The 23,864-nt window shown below is 36.7% G+C and overlaps 1 protein-coding gene across 4 annotated transcripts in view; it reads left to right on the plus strand.

The window, feature by feature from the left end:
• OXR1 (oxidation resistance 1) overlaps window positions 1-23,864 on the plus strand; it is a 633,889-nt gene that overhangs the window by 338,533 nt on the left and 271,492 nt on the right. The gene's annotated exons all lie outside the window — the stretch shown is intronic.

Consider the following 23,864-nt stretch of genomic DNA (forward strand, 5'->3'; position numbering starts at 1 on the left):
CTTATCTAGCAGTATTCTGTAAAGCAGCAAAGAGTGACATTCAGTACTGTCCCCGTCATAAACTGGGAAACAAGAGAGACTATAACACACTCTTTGTGCCCCTGTGGAACCCATCAAAGCTAGAGATGTGGAGCCTGACTCAATTCACATCTTAAATGTCTGAAAGAAATTTTGCATTGTGTTTATTTGCTCAGGGTTTAGTGCAAAAAATACATATATGCCCTTGAGGTGATGACAAGAACGCGGTCATCTGAGAGTGGGAGTTTTCACGTTGATACTCTGAGCGTTCTGTTCTGGACCATCTGGAATCTAGGGCTACATCTGAGTGCATGATATTGGAAATCTTACAAGTACTTACACTGGCTCTAATATATATATTATTCATACATGTGAATTCTACCCACTTAGAAACAAAAACTTATCCAGAAACTGCATCATGGTAGTTGTTCTTTAAATATACACTATTCAGAATAAAGGATTTGTTCTTATAATTTTGACCTGTGAGAAATTATGTGTATAGTCATTCCCTTCAAAGCCAGTTCAGTTTCAAAGCAATTTATGTGATTGTTTTTAATTCAGAATAATAGGAATTTTTTTTCTTTTTGTTTTTTACATATTGGTTTTGATGATGCTGAAGTATGCTGGTTGGAATATTAATGATTTAAAAATAGCACAAAGAGACAAAGCTTTATATACTATAAAATTTTAATTGTTTTCCAGAAGTGCTCATATCTGTTGAGACTAGCAATAAAAATTTTAAATATTGTACATGTATCTGTAATTTAGTTCAACATAGATTTCTTTAGCTTTTATTTTTTGCAAAGCATTTGACTTTTTGTTATAAGAAGATTCAAAAATGAATAAAACGCAATTCTAGCTCTCCAGATTTTCCTGGTTAGTGGGTGAAACTCAGAGTTAAATGTGTAAATATTAATATGGTATAACATCAGGAAGGCTGCTATGTGCTCAAACAGTGGGGCGTTAAAAACACGAGGCCATGAGGTGATTTGGGGAAAGAGAGCATACTTGACTAAATGCCCACTGTGTACTCATTTCGGGGTCCCGGAGTCTGGCAAATATTTCAGAAACATTTCATGTGTAAAGCACGGACCAAAGTCTAGCTCCTTACTCCATCTGCATTTGGTTTCTTTCTAGTAGGGTCATGTGTGTAATGAAAGACACAGGAAAAGGATGTGGCTTATTCTTCAATGGTAATTTTAAAATGGTAGAAGATGGGTGCTGAACCCCACTGATATTCAAAAGAGAAGCAGGATATTAGCTGAATTTTTTGTTCTCTTGCGGCTTCTTAAATTTGTGAAATGCATGTAAATATGAACTTAAAGACAGCAGTGTTTTAAATCTACTCTATAAATATGACAGCATACCAAAATGTTGATGTTAAATTAACTATTCGTTTATATACATATTTATATATTGTTTATATTTACTGTGTATATATATTTAAATATACTATGCTCATAAATATAAAAGAGAAACTTTAACGGGAGAATTTTTCCATATTTTGTTATCTTTACAGAAAAGAATATTTAGGCCACTCAGTATCTATAGACACCTTTTCTTTCTATTACATCCAAGTACATCATGGAATAATTCTGAAAACACTGCCACCCTCTCTACTTGATATTGCACTTGTTCTTTTAAATTGGTCAACAGTTTACTGCTCCTGGCATTTCACTTTTTGAGAAGCATTTTAAGTTAATTGCCTACTTTAATGGGGACATATTAGCAGTCTCTTCCCTAGCTTTTTATTGTTTATTTTGAAACTTAATGAAAACCCTTTTCAGGCTTGTTTTTATGTGTAATCCAATTTAGAGTGATAAAAATTTTGAAGGCCCGTTTAAATAACATAAAGCGAAATATAAGTAATCCTTTAGTGAGTCTACAGTGCTCTAGGGTTAAATTGAAACCTTTTAATGTGATGTAAAGCCCCCTGTGTTATATGCACCCTAATCTCTCCCTCCTGTCCGTAGTCATACCCATATATTGAAAATTACTTCAAATGTGTTTTTTTCTTTCTCATCTCGGTGTTTTTGCACAGGCTTACCTCTGCCCAGAATGCCCTTTCTTGGACTGTCCACTTTGTGGCTTTTTAGTACTTCTTCAAGTGTCTGGTAAATGTGCCTCCCCCTTGGAGGTCCTTCCCATCTCCAGGCACTGCTGCAGCGCTGTTCAGTTTGAGCTGTCCCAGGCCGAGTTTGCCCTTCTGTCGCTGCACATAATCACATTGGTGTAATCACATCACCTTTCCATCTCTCTCTCCCATTCACCTGGGAAGACTCAATTCTTCTTTGTATTCCCAGGGCTCAGCACGGTACCTTGCCCTCCGTGTTGGGTGATTTAAGGCTACAGTGTATGCGCCATTTTGAAAGTGATCATCTTTTTGATGAGCAAACAGCTCTCAAATGCTATACTGTTCTTCCATCAATGTGAAGGCACTTTGAATTGAGTGCTGATTTTCTTTGATTTTGAACTATGAGCAGTGGGAATCATGTTGTTTAAATCCTCTTCTTTCTTAGTCCAGCCTTTCATTCAGGCCCTCATTACATCTCCTACAAACTATTTCAGGATCTTCCTAACTAGTCTTCCCTACCATCAGTCGCCTTCTCTGTCATCCAGCCTATATATCATTGCGAGAGCTAACTTCCTGAAAACGTATCTGGTCATTCCTGTCCTTAAAACCCCCTGGGCACACCCTATCATAATACATAATCCAGGCCCAGCATCTAAGACTGTAGCCTGGCAACAGTATGAGATCTGGGACACATCATGTTTTGTTCAACATTATATATACCCCAGCACCTAGCACAGTGATTGGCATTGTCTTACAATGCATGTGCTATCTTAGGATAACCTATTACATCAAATCTGAGATGTCAGTGATCACAAAACACAACGTTATTTTGTGTACCACTAAGGGAAAAGAAATCTGCAAATTCTAATATAGCACAACTGTTTCTTTCTTATATGCTTTTGAATTTTTATTTTATTCTTCCTGAAAGACTTTTGAGACTTCTTCAGATAAAAGCAGGTTTTTATTATTTATCACTCTGGTACATAAATAAAAAGCAAAATGTAAACAAAATAAATGGGCTAAGTTTATTCTTACAACTTTGCAAGGAAAGCCTGACTTTTCTGCATGTCTTTCCACCTCAGAGTCATTGACATTTGTATTCTGTTCCACATAATATCGTTCTCTGTTTCATCAAGAGTATTAGTGATGAAGCATGTCTTAGAAGAGTTATTTTATTCCACCCACTTTGCAAGTTCTTATGTGCATTCATAGGTAGTGACAAGACCCTAACTGCCAGCTGTCCAGCTGCATCCTGATTTCAGAGGTGTTGTTAAAAGGTTAAAACGGTAAGGTACGTCTCAGAATTGATGAACAAAGTGAATTATGCACGGGCTGAATGCTATTATTATAATGCTCCCAACCTACCTTTTCAGTCTCCTCTCCCCACCACTCAATCCCACACACCATTTCTCTGAACTGAGAGACTTTGTGAATGGGAGGAGATCCTTTTGCAACTCTGTGCTGTTGCATTCATTCCTATTCACTCAGCATGAAATTGACTTCTCTTCTCTGTTCTCAAACTCAGACTAGCTCTTCATGATCCAATTTAAATGCCATCTCCAAGCCTGCCTTCCTCACTACCCCAGGTAGACTTTGTTTCTGCCTCTCCAGTACCCTCTGAGCATTTTGTATACACTCATTTGAACACTTCTCACATTTTTTTCTGATGACATGGTTAAGGATAAAGACCAAACATGTGGTATTTTTCTTTGTCCTCTTGTTGTTGGCACACAGTTATTTTTCAGTGAAACTTGAATAAATAAAGTTTGGTATACCTCATTCCTTTATTTGACTGTGGAATGGTATGAAGTGAGAGAACGTTGTTCCAAAGTTTCCCTGGGAGGACTTGTGATACCAGTGCTCTTATATGACTGGTACCCTTGGTCCAGTATTTTGCTTTAGATAGAATATCTAAATTCTGCATTGGTCAAGACCTACATTTTACAAAACAAACAAAAACTCACTAATCCAATATTTGTGTACTTTTCATCAGAATTGTACAACCTATTTGCTAAATATCATTTATACATTCACAATTTTTATACTACAATTAACCAGAGATCAGAGTCTGAAAAAGACAAAAAACAATTTTAGAACCTTTAAGAGCACATTTAAATTCTCAGTTGAAACATTGTGTATTGATAAAAAAACGTTAGCCAGGGTCCAATGCCTGTTCTTTAAAAGTGTCTCCTCATTTCATTAACAAGTATCAAAACGAAGAGTCTATGTCCAAATCCCTAATGTTAGCCATGAGTCATTCTACAATATATATATAGATGTTAACATGACTCAAAGAGATACTGACAAAGGAACAGGTGATGACCTTCTGGAACAGTGTTACTGAAAATATTGTCTGTTCCAGCCTGCATCAGTCACATGGGATACTGGATAGAAATGCAGTATGGGGCCTCAGCTTCTGATTCCCTGGATTCTGGGTAATTTTTATAGGCACAGAAGCTTGAGAATATGTGATTTTAGATTCTGATCCATTGAATCTGATACCACAGAAGATATATTTACTGTTTACCTGGTAATCCTAGACTAATTCCCAAATTCCAATAGGGACTTTTTCTTCTGGGCTGTAAAAGTCAGCACTCTTAGGTCCCATAATTCAAAAACTTTGAAAAATATTTTCTAGAATATTTTCATCATTAGCCTTTCACTATGAAATGCTGTAAACATAATGCCATTTCACTTCAGTCTATATACATGGGGAGTTAATAACTCACTGTGAATACAGATGGAAGAAAGAACTAAAAAAGATCATTTTGTATTGTACGCTTTCCAGAGGAAATGGTCTGTGATATAGAATGAAACAAAACTTTTAAAACAATTCTGAGTCACTGCACACACTTAGAAAGAGATCTGAGTCATCATAGGTCACCCAGAGGATGAAGCCTAACTGGGAATAGAATGTACGTGTTGTCCTGCATACCTTACCCACTTCCTCCTTCCTCTGATGATTCCTAATCTAGTCATTGCGTCATATGATCGTGCTCCTGTGAAACAGTGTGAACAGCTTTTCAGTAAGGATAATCTGTGCTTCTTCTAGTATATTCAGCAGAAGCAAAATAAGCATTACTCACTAAAAAAAAAAAAAAAGACATTGGGTTATTTACACAGTAGGAACTTGAAAAAATAAATAATTGAATTTGAATACATCTAGCACTATTGTCTGACTTTGTTTCTATTGATAGGATAATTATGTTGGAAATTGTTTAATAGCATCACATTGTAGTTTGGAGGAAAGAGACAAACTGACTCCATCTCGATGAGGTATTGTGAGTTTTTTTTCCTCCACATCACAATTTCACCTTCGTTTTTTTTCTCAACACCACAATTTCACCTGCATTTTTCTTTGCATTTACATCTATCCATCATAAACTCCATAACAGTAAATTAGTCAGCTGTTTGATTACCTCTGGAGCCTACTTAATCCCTCTGCCCAGCCGCTCCTTTACTTGGATTCTTAGCAGAGTCCCATGTCAACCAGGGATGGCAGATAAATGGAGACTCAGGAATCCAAGAGACCACATAAATAAACGTTGTGAGTGTGTATGTGTGTGTGTGTGTGTGTGTGTGTGTGTGTTCTTCCTGTAAATTGCAGTTATATTTATTGTAAGCATTTTATATTAAAATGCATCATTAAATTGACCCCTAATTAAGTGGCTAAGACATCTGACTGGGTATCATTGTTATATTTTAGGCAGTTTCCATCAAAATTTTCAGTCTTTCTCCACCTCTGAAGCTAGGATTTATTCATTTAACATCTACTTACTGATTACACACATGTCCTAAATCCCTCCAGTGTGCCAGGCACGGTGCTCGGCAGTGGGACTCAGGCGAGCGAGATACTTCCTTCCAACCAGCTTGCTTTTCTACTACTATAGCTTGGGCTTCTGGCAGCACTTGTTAGGAATAATTGTCTCTCTTCCTGTTCCCATCTATAATAAGTGAACCACTTTCTGACCTATACAGGAGCCTTTCACTAGGGAGAAGGTGGGTCAATATCTTGAAAAGCCCAGGACCTAGCATATCTGCTGTTCATTTAGCTTAATATGTCTGTAATGACATGGCCTCATTAATACATGCCAGGTTTTTCCTGTTGCAGCAGTTGCCACCATGTGTCCTTCTTACTTCACTTAAACAATCTTTTAATTTAATAAAAGACAATCTTTGTGATATACTGAAGCCTGTCAGAGAAACCATATCATCGTTAACCGTCATTATTCACCCAGTGTCACAAGCCAGCTGGGCTGCACGTGCTAACATCAAGGGGAGGGGGAGCATTCATAGGTGTCTCTTTTCCTCGAGCTGTAGAGCTAGCTGACTGTCAGCTCATCATAGACATTCACTCATTTATTCATTCATTCCTTTTAAAATAAAGGGCATATTGAGTGCTTGCTTGTGGCAGGCGTAGTACTGGGTACAGGAGATACAGTGGTTGATGAGGCAGAGATGGTCCCAGCCTTGTGGATTCCAGTCTGTCACTTGCAGCTTACTTTAAATTTACTTTTGACACCAGTGCTGTAAATCAGTGCCTTCACAAGTTGACAGTAACCCAGAGAATCACTGAGAATCTCTTTACACCTGGAAATGTCACCAAGAATCTCTCTACACCTGGAAATGTTTGCAAAGACTTTCAGTATACTATCTGAGGCTGCCCTGTCCTTCAAGAGCTGCCACTGTCAGTTTCCAAGTGCAGAATTAAATGCCATCATCATCTTTCTATGTATAAGAAATGTGACTCGCAATACCCTGTATTCTGCTTCTAGTTATCTTGGAATTGCATGGAAGACAGCATGGGGGAATCTGGGTTGTTTCTTACATGCCATTTCCTGGCATTTTGAAAACATTTGTACCAAGTCAAGTGATAGGGCCACGCACAGCCTTGGTTTCAGAAGCATTTCTAGTGGTAGCGAAAGGGCTTTAAAGCAGTCTCTAAAAGTAATCTAATCTCTATGCCTCATGCCTGGGCCAAATCAGGTCCACTGCTGGTGAAACAATTTGTGTAATTATCATCATTTTATAAAAGTAAGTTAATAAGCGTGCACTGTTCTGGGATGTTTCAGAGTTTGAGATATGTTGTCGTTAATATGTCTTATTAAGGAAAAGACTTTCTGTAAGGCAGAATCTCCCTGTACTCAGAATGTGCCAACCATGAACACTGGCCTAAGACAGGTGATTAGCAGATGAACCAAAATTATCCCCAAAGAAATTCAGATATTTCCCAGGTACAGGGGTATGATATTTGTACTGTGCAGATACAGTCAGAAAGGCTAACCCCCCTCCCCTTGTCTTTCAGGGCAGTGATTTTAGACTGCCCCTGGGCTGTCACTTTTTGCCTCTTTTGAATTTATCCCCTCCTCCCATACACACTATGGCCAGGATTGTTGTACAGACATAAACTAAAGTTTTAACCATGGAGCCACCAACAGTCTTGCAAAGAAAATGCCACTAACTCTGATTAAACATCTTTTATTATTCCACATTCTCTGAGGTTCAGCCTGTCTAAACGCTGTCCCTACAAAGGAAACACCAAAAAGTAACTGAGATATCTTGTTGTTATTCACTCTGCAAATAAAATATCTGAGAGTGACATCAAATTATTGAGCATATTAAATGTATGTGTGTATGTAGTCGTGACCTTGGGAAAAATATTTAACTGTTTTCTTTACTGTTTCTTTTGTGAAAAAGGAAGAGGATCCATAGTGTTCCTAGTTTTATAGAAGTCTATTTAGGTGCCTCTACCATTATTGATGAGCAAACAATTATTATAGTCATTTCTAAACTGTAAATTTAGAAACGTGAAAAAGAAGAGTATAAATTATCTTTAATGGGGCATTGAGGAATTTTACTTAAAGCATGTTATTATCACAAGTCAAACGTCTTAAAAGGAATTCTACTTAAAAACAAGTTATTTCTCTAGAACTTATAACAATAATCTATAACAATAATAAAATCAGTAATAAATTCTAAGGAAAAATATGGCAGGGCACGGTTAAAAATATTTTCTCAGTTATCCAAGAGCAAACTTAGCATTGTATAGATGAACTCCACTAGTAATCCTGTTACTGAACCAACCTTGGGTGCACTCGCCCGTGTGCAGTAAAGCCAATCTACTGACACCGGGTTATGGTGAAGGAAAGTGCAGTGTTTATTGCAGGGCACCAAGCAAGGAGTTCAAGATGCTTAGTGCTCATAAATCCGGAACTCCCTGATGGGGTTTAGCAAAACATTTTTAAAGGAAAGGTGAGGGAAGGGCATCCCAGGTGGTCATTTTAGCTTCTGTAAAACAACTCAGGAAATGTGCATCAGATGCTATCATTCTAGGTACTTCAGAGAGGAGCTAAAGCAGAGGATATGGGGGAGGAGTCTATCCCAGGAAGGCCCCATAGCATCCTGCTGGGGTACAATCCCCAAATGTATCTTCAATTACTCTTTTAAGGTACTTTTAAGGTACTTCAGAGAAGGATTCTGAAGTCATAGATCCATACTCAGCATTCAGTTCAGTGATCTCTTAGCAATGCCTGCCTTGGACAAGGGAACAGAAATTGTAGCATGTGTGACCTGTAACATATATGTAGGATATGTGATAATCCTATAAATTCCTACTATACTTATAATTAGTACCAGATTATGGAATGTTAATTTTACTTGAATTAGTCCATATACTTTTAAAATTAGATAAATCCAACTGGACTATAAATTGATTGAGAAAAGTTCCCATATGTTATACCACTTTATTTTTTCCTGTAGATGCTGTTCAAATTTGGGGTACACAGTAATTACTCAAACATGTATTGACTTGGTAAAACAATGCAGTCGAATGACATTCAATTTTACCTCCATAGGCTTGTATAAAATCTCACAGAGAAATGCAGTATTTGGGGCCTATGTATATAGATTTATATTAAAAAGTTTATATATATTCATATAAATATATGTATAATTGTATAATATACTGTATATTAATATATTACATATTTATTACATGTAAAGTGAGATACCAATTTAATACGTAAGTATATTAAATTAATATAAAATATGTATTAGTTATATATTTTATATTATATATACTTAAGACACAAAGAAGAGTTAAACAAGCAGAATGTTTAGCCTGAAGGGAAAAACACTAGGGGGCCATTAATAGCCAAGCACATATGTTTAAGAATCTGTTTATCCAAGAGTGGTTAGATTTGTCCTAAGTGTCCTTAACGGTAAACTAGGGCCAGTGGTTTGAGATTATGTGAACAGATTTTAGTAAGGAAAAATTTTCCCAAATTGAGATCTGGCCAAGGTAAGAGTAATCCCCTTTGGGAAATGATGAGTTCCCTTCACTAGATGTATTGACGTATAAAATAGGAATTTTAGAGGGGGGTCAATCTTTGGGTGTATGGTTCAAATAGATGGCTTTCACAGTTATTTTAAACCCAAAAATATAGACTTCTTGCTGATTCTAAGTTTCTTTATTTGTAAATAATAATACCTGCCTTTCCCCTCACAGGTTATTGTACAGAGGAGAATAGATGATACAGCTGACCCTTGAACAACATGGGTTTGAACTGCATGGGTCCACTTTTGTGCGGATTTTTTTTCAATAAATATAGCACCTGTGTTTTCATTTTACAGATCTTTAAGTGTAAGGGAAAAGTTTGTGTTTGGTTAGAGATCACAATACATGGAATCAAAACTAGGGTTTTGAGGCCTGATTCTATACAAACTGTCTCAGCTTCCTGCCCTTGGGTGAATCATTTATCAGTTGCTTTGTTTTTGAGGCAGAGATAGCAGAACACAGATTTTCAACTCTGGGGGGGGTGGTGGGGGGGGGAAAGGGGGGGAGATCGGCACCCTTAACCCTTGCCCTAAACTCTCGCATTGTTCAAGGGTCAACTGTATATGCAAAGTGTTGCAAAAAATATAAAGAATAAGTAATTCTGTTGCACGAAGGGAAGTTACTCATTAATGAGTGTGAATCAGATCTGACTAATACCACAGTTATTCATTAGCATCTGTAAGAAACATCCAAATTAAAACACCTAAAGGTAATACGTGAACTTGTATTTTTCAGACTTAGGTTTAGAGAAAATGGTACCGACTCACTTTACAGGGACTTGGATACAGATGGATTTATTTCCCTTTCATATTTATTTTTTAGTTGTATTAATGTATTATTTTTCTATTATATAGAAGATCTTGGGTGATCTTACCGACACGTTTTTGTTTGTTGGTTAGTCTATTGGACTATTTTGTGTGTCTCAAAGAAGTTTTGGAAAAGGATAATAATCTGTTCCAGAAAAGTATACCTCTGCGAATAATTTAGCCGAATTAAAATCATTTCAGAGAAATGAATTTAGATTTCTCAGCTATATGTATTCACATTTCTATAGTAGTCTTTATTAACCTTTAAAGGACACAAGGTTTGTCTGATTGTTATGCTTTAAGCAACATGTAAAGGTGTAAATAGGATATTGTGTTGAACTTCTTAATCGCTATTTCTGCATTGAATGTGTTAGTTTATTTTTCCACCTCTGTTTCAATCACTATCCATTCACAGACTCTTCAGTTCCTGTGCGAAGCTTTGGGAGAACACATTGCTTCTCTGAATGAATAGCAAATGCAATCCAAAACCTTGGATAAACTATTTAAAAGTATAATAAGAGCCCATGAACCAGTTTTTCATGAGATTGAGAAATGCATAATGGAAGGCGAGGCAGTCTCGTTCTGCTTAGAGAAGTGGCATAGAGGTTGAGAACACAGCAAGGCTGTCAGCCTGCCTTGGTTGAACTAGGATTCAAATCCTAGGTCAACCACTTCTGAGCTGTGTGACTTTGTTAAATTACCTAATTTATGCTTGTCTCAACTAACCTATCAGGGAATCAGGGATTATAAGAGCACCAGCGTCATTGTATTATGCATATAAAGTACTTAGGGCAATACTGGCATATAGTAAGAGCTCAATAAATGCTTATAGCTATATTTTAGAGTCCTGGATTAGACCAGGAAAACCTGAGCTCTAAGCCGGAGTCATTTAGGTAGCATATAGTCAGTTATTGCTCATAGCAGTATCAGTTTCTTCATCGATATATAATATAATTGATTTTATTCAAAACCACAGGTGCTTCTGCATTGTAGAATGTAATTTCAGGGCCTCACCTATTTATCATCACACTTAAGTGAACCTATCTATCTTTTTTTCTGTTATTTATGTATTTATTACATTTTAACATAATATTTTCTAAAACTCCCTGATTGTACTCTCATTGTTTGTTTGATTGTAGCCTATTGAGTTGAACCTAGAATCTTCATAGAAAAGTACTGTCTTCCACAAATGTTTCCTCTGGAATAATAATAACACTTGATATTTTACAAAACATTTTCAAGCACAGTGTTGCACTAATCCTTAAAACATCTTGTGATGCAGGTATTTTTATTCTTATTTTGTGACGAGAAAACTGATAGCAAAGTTAATGGAGTAAAATTAAGCTAAGTTGTTTATTCAAGTTGTTTATTTCTAGACCACACAAATTAATGGATTATATATGTGCCTTTGTGGGAAGAGAGGAGGCTTGTCCCCTGTGCAGTGTTTTGTACCAAAAAAAAATGCAAAAATTGAAAAACTGAAAAAAAAGACATAAAGAAGGAACCATTCATTACTTCACTTCTATTATTCCTTTTTTCTCTTCTTCATAGAGTGGAGGAACTGTTTTTTTTCTTTTGGCCACATTGCACGGCTTGTGGGATCTTAGTTCCCTGACCAGGGACCTCGGCAGTGAGAGCATGGAGTCTTAACCACTGGACCGCCAGGGAATTCCCGAGAGGAGGAACTTTTGATATGGCAAATGTCAGCCTGCTGCAGCCACCCTTAGATGTCCCCAGGTTCCTTGACATTAGCACAGTGTAAGTGTCAGTGAGAGAGACTCTTAGCAGTGCATCTATTGGCTTTTTTTGATGTTGACTTCATAGTTGATAAATGGCAGGTCTCAGTTATCCTGCAGCTGGAAGAAATCTCCTTATGTTATTTTTTATTAATTTATTTATTCAACAAATATAGGACACCTAGGCTATGTCACGCAGGGAGGTGCCTCTTTATACAGTAACCATGGATGGATTGTCATCTCTTATCTGGTTCCCTTTTCTGCATCACTGAACATGGGCTTGTTCTTTGTTGTCATGACATCTACACTCATTTATTCATTCAATGAGTATTTATTCAGTAGCTACTATAAAGGCACTAAGGATAAAGTAGTAGAGAAAAAGGATGAAAGTCATTGCCCTCATGAAGCCCACATTGAAAGGAGGGGGCAGACAGAAAAGCGGGATACTTGAATGAAATATATAGTATGTTAACTTTTTTTCAGTATTAATGCTAATAAGACAGAAAAGGGGATAGGGAATGTTGGGTGGGTGAAATTTTAGATGATTTGGCCATGGAAAGCCTCACTGTGAGGATGATTATTGGATCAATACTGGAAAGAAGTGAGGGGGCCAGCTGTGGATGTCAGTGGAAGGAAAAATAAGTACAAGGCCTAAGGTGAGAGCATGCCCAGTGTGTTTGAAAAATATTGAAGAGGAAAATGCAGTTGAAATGAAGTCATCAAGGGAGTAGATGGGGGCAAGGGAGAGTAGTGGGAGATGAGGTCAGAAAGGCAAAAAGAGGCCAAACCATGTAGAGCCTTGTGGGTCATTGTGAGGACTTTGGCTTTAACTCTAAGTGAGATGGGAAGCCACTGGAGGGTACAGAGCAGATGAATGATGTGATCTGATTGACATTTTAACAGAATCACTTTGGCTGTTATGTTAAGAATAGACTAAGGCATAGCAGAGAGACCAGATGAGGGAATCTTGGCTTGGACCAGAGTAGTGGTGTTGGGAGGATGAGAAGTGGTCAAACTATGGATATATTTTGAAAGTACCTCCTGCATAACTTGCTGATGGACCAGTTGTAGAATGTGAGAGAAAGAGAAGGATCAGGATGATATCAGAGTTTTTGACCTGAGCGCCTAGAAGACTCGAGCTGTCATTAACAATTTGAGGGCCATCATTACCTGTCATCATTCTCTCTCCCATAGATTAAGAATAGAAAACTTCAACAACTTGAACATAGTGATAGGATACCGTAGAGTTATGGTACTTGATTGTTCTTTATCCAAGAGACAGTTTGGGGACTTGAGTTCTATTCTTGAATATTCCATAAACTAGCCCCGTGATGTAGGTTAAGCCACTTTAAGTCTCAAATTTACTTTATTCTTAAATGAGACTGACTCAGGCATCTCTAAGAAGCCTTCTCTAATGTCATTGTCCAAAAAATATTAATCAATTTCTCCACTGCCCTACTTTATACCTGTATAAACTTCTACTATTCTATGTGTTTATATTTTATATGTTTCCATATCTGTTGTCCTTACTAGAACATGTGCTCCTCAATTGAGAGAAAAACTTATATCTTATGAATTTTTATCTTATGAATAATTTTGATACTGCACTATAACAGTTTAGACACATAACTGCTTATTTTACATGCTTTTCTAATTTAATAAAAAGATGAACATTCATTTTTTCATGAAATTGAATCTTCATAGTATAAGCTTGGAATATATTATAGGAATAGGAAGGGAGCATTAATATTATTGGTTTGAAAAATTGAGCCACATTTTTGGGAGGGGGAGGGTGGCAAGGAAAAAGAACTTTTCTTTCAAAGACTATTCTTTTAACCCAAATAATTTATTCAGACATAGTATAATTTGATCATGCTCTTGATTATTCTTTGGAAGCTAAAACTTTAACTTAGAAATGACATGATTACCTTTCGATTTTGTTGCTTTCAATTCAATTACTTTCATCCTTATAAATTTCATTTATTAGATATAATTTACTTCCAATTCAATTTATATTTACTAATATTTTCCCCAAATGAAATACATTTCTGTACTAAATATAAAGGGGTAAATGTAGATATAGTAGAATAATGAAGAGGGGATGAAACCCTGCCACTGAGGAAGTCTACAGTTTGATTCCAATAATTTAGTTAGCCTTGGTGATTAAGCTACAACCCAGACTTACTGGATCACATTCTAGCTTGCTCCCAATGCTGAAGATTCTTCAGGGGCCTCACATGAATAAAGCAGACTACCAAGCTAGGGACTCTGATTTTAAAGTAATGAGTGGGCTTCCCTGGTGGCGCAGTGGTTGAGAATCTGCCTGCCAATGCAGGGGACATGGGTTCGAGCCCTGGTCTGGGAGGATCCCACATGCCGTGGAGCAACTGGGCCCGTGAGCCACGATTGCTGAGCCTGCGCGTCTGGAGTGCTCCAGAACACGAGAGGCCGTGATGGTGGGAGGCCCGCGCACCGCGATGAGGAGTGGCCCCCGCTTGCCGCAACTAGAGGAAGCCCTCGCACAGAAACGAAGACCCAACACAGCCATAAATAAATAAATAAACCCAAAGTTTAAAAAAAAAAAAAAAGAATTAAAGTAATGAGTGCTTTTTTTTTTTTTTTAAATTTATTTATTTATTTTGGCTGTGTTGGGTCTTCGTTTCTGTGCGAGGGCTTTCTCTAGTTGCGGCAAGCGGGGGCCACTCCTCATCGCAGTGCGCGGGCCTCTCACTACCGCGGCCTCTCTTGTTGCGGAGCACAGGCTCCAGACACACAGGCTCAGCAGTTGTGGCTCACGGGCCTAGTTGCTCCGCGGCATGTGGTATCCTCCCAGACCAGGGCCCGAACCCGTGTCCCCTGCATTAGCAGGCAGATTGTCAACCACTGCGCCACCAGGGAAGCCCCATGAGTGCTTTTTTGTTTTAAAAATTTGCTCTAAAGGCAGTTCTGGGAGATAAATTCCAATAATAGCATATTATTATTTGAAGCAATAACAGCATGTAGGATATATTTAAGCTACTTTGAAGAGGAAAATACTCTTTTTTATACTATTTTACTATGAAATAATTTTAGACTTAGAGGAAAGCTGCAAAAATAGTGAGCAGGTTCCCATATGCCCTTCACCCAGCTTCCGCTAATGTTAATTTCTTACATTATCATATTTTGATTATTGAGACCTGAAAATGGGTATATATAGCATTCTATTAACTAATCTACAGACCCTGTTAGAATTCTATCAGTTTTCCACTACTGTCCTTTTTCTGGCTTGGGATCCAATGCAGGATCCCTTGTTGTATTCCATTGTTATGTCCCGTCGTATCCCCAATCTGTGTCAGTCTTATCTTCCATGACCTTGTCACTTTTGAAGAGTAATGGTCAGTTATTTTGTAGAATGTTTGAATGATGTTTCCTGATGTTTGGATTCAGGATATGCAGGAAAATACTCTGTTGAATATATAAGCCTAGGATGCATTTGTTCAAAAAGTGGTAATATGTCATATACAAACATAAATAATCTTAAAGGCTGTGTTTTGAACAGTCTTGGGCTGATACTTTTCCCCCAATTCAGATCTACTGAGGATTTCCCATTCACAAATAAAAGGGTGAGTCAGTAATTCAAACAGAAAAATTCTGAAAATATGCAGTAAAAATATACTGTTAGGTGCCCTGGGAAATAAAAAGAAATACAAGCCATAATCCTTTACCTCAAATACTATACAATCAGGCTAAGGTGGCAAGATATAGAGAGATTGTTCACTATTTGATTGACTTTGTTCACTATTAAAATGTATATGCACAAAAGATTAAATAAAGAGCATATTAAAACAACATATTAAAGGAGGAGTACACTATCATTTAAGTCATTGAATCAATTGATTCTTTTTAATGACTTAAACAAAAAATAATTTTATTGGCTTGTATAGGCTGAAAAGCCCATATCTCAGGATGTTCTGGATTCAAGGCTTTAAAAATATCGTCAATACTTTGTTCTTTTCCATCTCCCATCAATGCCTCCTGTTTTGTCAACTTTAGTCCCAGTCCTCATGTGTTAGCAAAATAGCAGCAATAACTCCTGTCTCTATCTTCTTGGTTTTTAGGGACAATGGAAAAGAAGAATCACTTTCTCAGAAACAATAGCATATATCTTCCCGTATCTTGTTTGGTCTAAGTCACATGCACGTTACTGAACCAATAGTTCTGGCTAAGGGAAAAACGATGGTAGGATTGGCTTAGGCTTGGATCACAGCAGGTTTCACTGGAGGCACGTGACTAAGGGGGAGAAGGGTTGTTCCTCAGGGGGAAATATAGGAATGCGGTTACAGGAAGGAGGGTAAGTGAATGCTAAATGTAAAACAAGAAAACAGATATTTACTATAACCCTCAAATTTGAATTGGTTTAAATTTAGAGGGTAAATGCTTCTCAACATATGAGACAAATTGATTGCTCTAGTAAAGGGTATATTCAAACAACTTGCTATCCCATGCTTAGATCATGTAAGAGACTTATACAATTAAATTATATTAATTAAATCATCACTCCATGGTGATGTATCTTCTTTTCTTCTAAAGTTAATATCCACATTTGCCTGTCATCTAAATATCAGTGTCCAGTGCTTATATTTCTCAGGAATTACTCCTTATTAAGCCAGAGTAATCAGTAGTCTCACTCCATATGTTCTTCCGGTCTAGGCTGCACATGCCCAAATTTTTGGAGCTGTTCTTAACTTTGTACTCTGAGGTTTTTGTTTGTTTGTTTTTTCCTAGCAGTAAGCCATGTTACAAATTGCCTAACCAGGATAGGCAATGTGTTTTTCTGTGATTTTTTTTGTAGCACTACTCAAGTTATACATCTCTGGTATGTCCTATAAAATCTGCTTTTCCACTCATTTTCAGTTGACTTTGTTATGAAATGATTGACAGGGAAGGTTATAAAGATTCTGTTTATACCAACTGGAAGAAGAAAGAATACTCTCTCTCTGAATAGTTTAGTGTATTCTTGGTTGGAAGATCATGTTGGATAAAGTGACCCCTCAGGTTTTCTTCCAGCCCTAAGGCAGGATGGAACTTAATGCCGCAGCACAAATAAGCTGCTGCCACAACTGGGCACCAGATAAATGCCTTTTGATGACGGTGATTAAATAAAGGTCAAAGAATATCACTGCACCCTAATGGTAGTCATCACACAATATCAGCCTTTCTCCCAGTGCCTTTGAAAACACCACTTGAAAGACTATAAAAAATATGTGTTTTGTTTAGGCAGCAAATGCTCTCATTAGGCATCTCAAGGTTTCTTCAGAAAAATAAAACAAATGTTAGGATTCTGAGTAGTAGATTGTTAGGTTTAAAAGAAAACTAAATGTAACCTTTTGTTATGTAAAATAATAAACTCCTAAGATAACCATAAAGGCTTTCTTTTAACACAAAGTGTATGTCTTTCTATTTTCTAGAGGGCTCTAAAAAAGAGCCACATGCTATGACTACTCATCTATAGGGGAAAAAATGGACACTTTAATAAAGTAGAAGTTAACAGTGCTTCATTTCTAGTGGAAAGTGAAGAAATTACTAAAGAGGATTGTTTCTATTCTTTAGGGGGTAAGCTTGAGTATTATAAAAAATTATTGCAATACTTTAAAAATAACTGCTTACCAAATTGTTTCTATACATTTAATATCTGGGGTCTCATCAGAGGGAGAAGTTTCAGTCTTGTCTATTCAATACTCTAAGAAAAATCAGATGAGAAGCCCCTATTTTCTTTCATATTGCCTGTGCCTTTCCTTGCCACTGACAGGAGCCTTACACCTGCCAGTGGAAGGCAGAAAGGTTGTCCAATTTGAAAGCAAAACTTTGATTACTTATTTGTACTTCGCTATCATGAATTCAGTTAGAAATATATATGTATTTTATATTTCATGTGAATTTCAGACCAGTGTTCCCTTAGGACTGACAATGTTATGGACTATGTAATCTAGAGAATTTTTCAGTTTACCAGGTAAATTGGCACCCCCATGTGCCAGGAAATGATTGTTACTCAAAGTGTTCTTGGAAGGCATAAGCTTTTCAACACCTGATTATGGACAGCAGCATACAATTTGATGCGTGGATTTCAGACTAGGAAGGCTTATGGTAATCTAAAGAAGTGAATTTTTACAAGATCCTTATGTACCTTTAAGTTTGAGAAGCACTTCTTTAGATTACAGTGGTTTGGAATGTGAACTCTGAAGATGGATTACCTGGGCTTAATATACCAGCTCCAACAATCCCAAGCTATGTCAGGGGTAGACAAACTATAGCTGGTCTTCCAAATCTGGCCTACTGCCTGTTTTTGAATCGCTGGCAATTTAAGAATGGTTTGTACATTGTTGAAAAGTTCTTTTTAAAAAATTGGTGACACATGAAAATTATATGAAATTCAAATTTCTGTGTCCATAAATAAAGTTTTATTGGAACATGGCTATGCTCATTTATTTATGTATTGGCTATGCTTGCTTTTGTGCTACATTACCAGAGTTGAGTAGTTGCAACAAAGACCCTATGTTCTGCAAAGCCAAAAATTTTACTATCTGGCCCTTTATAGAAAAAGTTTCCCTTCCTCTGATCTGGGCAATCTTAGTTAAGTCACTTAAATTCTCTGTGTTTCAGTTTCCCCATCTGTAAAATAGGGTTAGTAAACTAGTACCTGTGACATAGAATTGTCATGAGAGAATAAAGAGGCAGCATAGTGTAATGGTTACAAGCATAGATTCTGGAGCCAAACTAAGTTTGATATTGGTCTGCCATTTATAGCTTTTGGCCTAGGCAAGTTACATAACTGCTCTGTGCCTCAGTGTCCTTATCTGTGAACTAAGGAAAACGTAGTACTAGTACCTACTTCATCAGTTGCTGTAAAAATTAACACAGGTGAATAATATCAAGTAGTATCTGGTGTTACTGCTGTAATTTTATCACTGTTGGTGGTAGTGTTGTGATTGTTTTTACCTACCTCATAGGATTATTTTAAGAATTAAACGAGATAATCCAGGTGAAGTTTAGGGCATCTCACTCAATAAATGTTAGCTGTTATTGATGATGCACATCTTCAGCTATACTGTGTTGATGTATCTGTAATTCTCATGTTGGCTGGGGATTGGAATGTTGTCAGAATAAAAGGGGGTAGAAGGGAAGTAATTTAGAAAGGTCTTGCATAGGATTAATATATAATATTTATTTCTACATTTAAATTCATTGGTGACACTAACCTTAACTCGACAAAGTAACTATTAATTAGTTAGCAATATCTGTAAGTGACCTTGTTGTATGAATAGGGGAGAACAGTTTATTATGAGTGTATGAATTTTATGTAACCAGCAATTCTGCAAGGGTTGAGTGTGATCAAAGGAGCTCCTCATTTTTGCACTTATACTGTTATTTCACATAGCACACCATCCTTAATTTATTAAAAATAAGTAAATAAAATGACAAGCCCCTAACCAAATTGTAATTAATTTAAAGTTATTTGAGTCCAAGTAAATTACTTTATTTATTTATTTATCTTTTGGCTGCAATTTGTCTTTGTTGCTGTGCGTGGGCTTTCTCTAGTTGTGGTGAGCGGGGGCTACTCTTCGTTGCGGTGCATGGGCTTCTCATTGAGGTGGCTTCTCTTATTGTGGAGCAAGGGCTCTAGACGCGCAGGCTTCAGTAGTTCTGGCACGCGAGCTCAGTAGTTGTGGCTTACGGGCTATAGAGTGCAGGCTCAGTAGTTGTGGCGCACGGGCTTAGTTGCTCCGCAGCATGTGGGATCTTCCTGGACCAGGGCTCGAACCCGTGTCCCCTGCATTGGCAGGCGGATTCTTAACCACTGTGCCACCAGGGAAATCCCAAGTAAATTACTTTTTACTGTGTTCTATACTTTAGGCCACCTCAAATCACCAAAAGTTGATGTGTGGGGAAAAGAAAGTTAATTCACACTAGCAAAGCAGAATAAAAGGACAGTACAAATATCTCATAGTTGAATTCTTTCATGTCTGAACAGTAAGAAAATGTTTGACAGAAAGAGCACCTATTTTAAAAAAAGATGAAGTGCAGTAATTGGTTGAAAGAGACTCTTTGTTTAGAGATGAACACTGGACTTATTAAATCCAGAAAAAGAATAGTTTAGGATAGGGGTGAGTGTGATAGCATGAGAAGTTAGTCAGTGGTCCCTGATGCCTTGGAGCTAGTTAATAGTTAAATTTAACATAATCTATATGATTAATTCTAAACAATGATTTGATTATAAGAGAGAGCTGTTATGTAATTTTTCCTACTATTTTTTGTTATAAAACCATTGTAAGTTTTATCAGTAAGAAAAAGTTTTCTTTCAAGTGAGAGTTAAAGATTAGAATTGGTTTCTAAGAAAAGTTGAAGAATATGTGCGTTATGTGTATGTGAGTGTGTGTATACTTCCAAAGTAAGAAATTAAATTCAACTGCATTTAAATAATATATGACAGTTTAAATTCCTTATCTAATTTCAGTCCTATATTTTTGACAATTTCTAGATATTCTTTATTGAGTACTATAGCAATTCAATACCCACCTCCTCAGAAGAGGAGAAAAAGGGTGACTTTTCTCTAGATTAATCACTTTTATAGCTCTATCCTAACTTAATATTATACTGCCTTTAAAAATATGTATTATCAATAATTAGCTTTTTGGTCTAAATATTTAGTGTATACTCTGAATAGTACTATATCAGTATCTATTTTATATTGTCTATTTCTCTAGGACTGTACTTGTTTAAATTATTTTTGTATATTGATACTAACCATATGCTGCTGAGGACTTATGCATGCTACCATACTGCTATGCCTTATGGAATCAAAAATCAGAATCTTTCATTCACTTCCCATTGACGTTCTCTGCAATGTCTTATCTACCTAGTAAGTTTTTATTACCCTCTCCAGTATCACTTTAGATTTTCTCATCATGTTTTCTCAACTGCTAGTTGGAAGCAACTGCTTAAACTAAATTCGCTTACAGGGCTGCCACATTACATAATTCCAGGGGGCACCATTGTCTCCCTGGGATTGTGTAGTGTACAACCTGCGTGGCCATACATGGCAGCCATTTACCGTCATTACCCAAACATAGAGGACTTCAATTTTGGATATTTATATTTACTATTTAGAGCTGGCCAATTACTTTATATAAACTAGCTTTTGCGTAAAGATCCAGGATTTACTTACATGACTCAGTTGCCGTAAATTTAATCAGTATTCACATTTGAATACAGAAAAAACTGTAGCTTTATAGTTATTCCTGAACTACAAGCACTTGAGAATGTAAAGATTTGTACTCTAGAATTTAATCACAAAAGATTAAAGTTTCTAACTTGATTTACAGAACAAACTTAAGAGACTTTACTGGGAATGTAAATAGTTTGAGTTTATTTACAGTGCAGTGTTTTCAGTTGTGAAGTTGGCTAGTTATGTAGGCGGAAGGTGTAGGAGCTGTGATAGTCAGTATGTTAAAACATTTTGCCACTTCTTGACTTCTCTATATTCTTAACAACTGTAGTAGCAATGCCTAAGTTTCTGGAATGCTCTTCCCCCACAGTAGTTTCCAAAGAACTAATTTTTGTTCATTAATTATCAAGCTCTATGTGATAAACAATTGAGAAGGGATGGGAAGAAGATAAAGAAAAAGAGAAACCCTGAAAGGTCACCTTGACTTTGTTAGCATTACCCCCGATATGCAGAGCCAGCCAGATATTTCGCTTCTCTGCATTGTGTTATTTCTCAAATCATCTTGCTTGTAAAATTCAAACCTAGTATAGCTATTTCACCTTCTGCATTTTTTCTCAATTCCTTTTAGTAAAGTACTGATAGAAATAGGTTTTACATTAATTAGGCTTATGAAGAAATAATAACTGCTCTGAGTCTACTAATGCCTTTTTTCTTAAAATTCTATTTCTTTTGTCCTATTGATGCACTTTGATGGGTGGACTGGATATTAGCTGATAATAAACTATAGAAATATTTCAGTCCCAGACGTTTTGAGTGATAGTATTGCTTAATTCCTCCCTGTGTTTCTTATTTCCTGATCTAGATAGTGAGTGTTGGGAATGAATGTGCGTACATGGTAAGCCCTCAGTAAACAATTGTGATGTAGCACAGTAATATGTGCTACAGCACTGGAGGATGGACCTGGCTTTGTGTGTCTTCTCTGTCAATCACTAGCTGTGTAAATTTTCATAGTCCCTTAAACTTTCTGAACCTTAGATTGCTCATAGGAATATAAAGTTCCTTGCCTATCTTACAAAGGGTTATATGGATTAAATTATTTAATGTACATGAACAAATTTAGACCAATAAAGTGCCATATGAACTTAAGGAAGAGAGTGATTGAATACTTCTAACTAAATTAAGGTGACAGTTATTGTTCAAAAACTCCCTTGTTTCAGGTCAGTGAGTGAAATAAATTGGTATCTCTGGGAATCTTACATAATCATCTCCATCAGTGTTAAGGCAGCTTACCAAGTAAATGAAGATAACAAGGAGGCCATGGCTAGAACTAAGTAAGAATGATGAGGTGGATGACAGTAGCCTCTCATTTCTTTGAAAATTTTTTTATTGTGCTGATCCTAAGACAGGCAAATGGTTTAGCAAAACATGGTTGGATCTTGGAGTCTTAAACAACTGGGCCATGTGTGACACACAGGATGAGTAATGTTAAAGACTGAACACTGAATGTTTTCTTGGAAGACCCTATACTGAAGTTATGTAACGGTTTTCTGCTACCTCCTTAATTCTACATGATAGCTTAAACTAGGAGACTTTTAGAAACTTGCATTAAAGACTTCCAACAATAGGGAGAGGCTGGATACCAGAAACATAACCAGATACAGAAGGTTTAGAATATTGATCCTTTTTAAAACATAAATAAAACTTTCTAAGGCAATATTGCATAGTTCTCCAATGAACTGTTTTGGTAGCTCTAGTAAGAATATATGACTGGCTTCTTTTGAAGTGAACTAGAAATTGAGGAAAAATATGAAGTGTCTTTAGGCTAGAGAACCAGAATAAATTCTTAAGAAGAGCCATGGGGGGAAAGAGTACATCCAAATAGCTTTTGAGAAAGGAAAGTATAAATCATTCTTTCATGGAGCAACTCAATTTGCCACATTTTACCTGTTTTATTTTATTTTGAAAAATATATCTTAAACATACCCTTGGTGGATTCATAGTATGATTACTATTAAGTTAATGTCTGTCTTCATGCTAATCTTATTCTGTGTCATCTTCCTTCTAATTGCCATGCATATGAATTATGGGTAGATTAAGTAATTAACTCTGTTTTTCCTGTATGCTTATGATGCTTTTAGGCTTCCATGAGTAGGATATACAGGATGAGAAATTTGAGGTTTTGTTGTCAGAAAATTGGGGAGAGGATAATGGGGCAAGTAAAAATAACATGCACATAACATTCATAGATGCCTTCATTCATTCATTAAACAAATGAATGTGTCAAATTTGATACAGACACCATACTGACTTACCTTTAAGTGAATCATGGCTATTTCATGGGGAAAAGATACACAACTGCAAAACAAACAAATTTAGAATAAGATCAGAGTACTCCCATGGCTTCTCTATATTACTGCATTTTGGTGGATGGAGTGTTAGTTATGGGGGTTCTGAAAGACTATTCTCTGGGCATGCATACTCTGAGCCCCCCAATTATCTGGAAGACAAGAGCACAGTGCAGAAATTAAACTCCTTCTCAAGGGTTCCAACCAAGTAAATCATTCAACAATGAGTGGATGATATGTTGAGGCAGTGTAGAATACTGGGAAGAACAAGAGTTAGGAATCAGTGGAAACTGGGCTCAAATCCCATCTGTAGCCCCTGCAAGCTCAGTGACATTTAGAAGGCTACA

The sequence above is a fragment of the Eubalaena glacialis genome, chromosome 17 (genome assembly GCF_028564815.1).
Source record: "Eubalaena glacialis isolate mEubGla1 chromosome 17, mEubGla1.1.hap2.+ XY, whole genome shotgun sequence".
NCBI lineage: Eukaryota > Metazoa > Chordata > Mammalia > Artiodactyla > Balaenidae > Eubalaena > Eubalaena glacialis.